This window comes from Cynara cardunculus (genome assembly GCF_001531365.2).
Source record: "Cynara cardunculus var. scolymus isolate 2C chromosome LG 4, CcrdV1, whole genome shotgun sequence".
Classification (NCBI taxonomy): Eukaryota; Viridiplantae; Streptophyta; class Magnoliopsida; order Asterales; family Asteraceae; genus Cynara; species Cynara cardunculus.
The window spans coordinates 1,488,697-1,490,716 of NC_037531.1; positions in this window are offsets into that span (position 1 = coordinate 1,488,697).

Below are 2,020 nucleotides of genomic sequence, written 5' to 3' on the forward strand. Positions count from 1 at the left end.
TTGGAGTATTTATTTAGGAATTTGTTTCAGGTTACGTGACATTCTAAAAAAAAATGAGGGTGTTACATGTTGGTATCAGAGCTTTAATTTAAGGTAATTAGGTTAAGATTTATTTAGCCTAAGCTTAAACTGAGAGGATTGTTAGAAGCACATGTTTATTGAGTATTAGTATTGCTTATCATGCGATTAAGTTTGATCTTACGTTACTACTCGACATAGTGTTCCTTTTATGACTTGTAGGAGACATGGTTCACACCATTCACACTAGGTCTATCAGACGCGGACGTGGACGCAGATACGGAACACGTAGGACACCTTACGGGCTAGGACCGAATAGAGGATCTATTGACAGTCACCGCTCCAGCGCCAGACATGTTTCCGGTACCCGGTCCAGAAGCGATAGTCTGCCCTACACTAGTGAAGTGTCATCACGAGAGCCCATCAGGATAAGAACCACACCCGAGCCTTCGGTGGACTACACGCCCCGCACCCCTACACGTGAGGACATGATGGAGACTATAGAGACGTTGAGGGGCGAGAACACAAGGCTAAGAGAGAGGTTGACCCGGACTTTAGATGGCAATACTAGACTGAATGAATGGCTGAACAATCTTCAGCAGGCACATGTCGAACAAGGAGGAGCCCTAAACGAGCTAATTGAAGAGAATGCAAATTTGTCGGAACAACGTCATGCACTGATTTGAGATAAAGTTGTACTTGAACAGGAGCGAAGAATTGCTGCTCGCCCCTTAGGCGCTAGATTCAGAGGCATAGTTCACTTCTATAAGAGAATAACCATAGACTATGCTGGTGTAGTGAGGGGGTATTTCTCCGACTGGGTCCAATGCATCAAAAATGGCCCAAAGGCTAGTGTGTTGTGGCACTCCAGGCCATCCACATCTTTTGAGGAGTGGTTGAGGGACCCTTATCTCCCTTATTAYCCCGCAGATCAGTTTTAGACATGGAATCCTTTTGAGAAAGGGAAGAGAGAAAGATCTTTTGGGTATGTGATTTAATTGTGCGTGTCTAGATAGTTGATCGAATTTTCATCTAGTCCAGTGCTTCAATAGATTTTTGAGCATTCACATGATTTAGAGATGTGTTTAGAATTATGAAGTATCCCATCTTTTGTARGTAAATGGGATTATGTAATGTCTCTCTCCCCATRATTGTTTATTGACACGAAGTATATATAGCTTATTAAGCATTATGAAATTTTCGACGTGAATTCCTTATTATGTATTTCGCTTATATATAGTGATTACATTATATACATATATATATATATATAAATGTAATGTGTTATGTTAACTTTAGAGCCTTGTTAAAACGATAATACCTTATTATGTCAGTATGGTTTCTCGTGGATCAACAAGGAACGCCCTCAATGGGGGAGGTATTAATGGCATAGCCCCACCAACAGTTCGAGGTCGGACACGAGCCCAAAGTCGAGGTCGCGGAAGTGTCCGAACCGCTAGTTCTAGTACGACTCCATCCACGCAAGCTAATTTAGCTATCGGTAGGAGTCAAGGAGGCCAGGGAGGGGAAAATCCCCTCACAAAGGAAACGATAGCTGAGCAAATGGCACAAGCCCTCCGGGATACATTGCCAAATATGCTTAAAGAAATGTTGGGTGACAGATTTAAAGACAACGAAGATGGAGAGGAGGAAAGTGTTCGACATGAGAACACTCAAGCCACTGAAAAGGTGGAAGTATCTGTTAAGAGAAGGTGGAGTCGCCCACCAACGAGAGAACTGAAATGACAATAAAGGAGAAATAATGCAGTTTTAAAACATTCAATGGCACCGGGCCGAAAGAATTTAAGGGAATAGACGGCCCAGTTGGCCTGATGAACTGGGTAACCAAGATGCAGAGTAGCTTCAAAATTTGTAGATGCGCAGAAGATCAAAAAGTGACCTATGCTGCTACAACCTTTGTGGACTATGCATTGCATTGGTGGGAGTCTGAGTGTGCAATCAGAGGTGATGAGGATATTGCTGCCATGACTTGGGAGCAAAT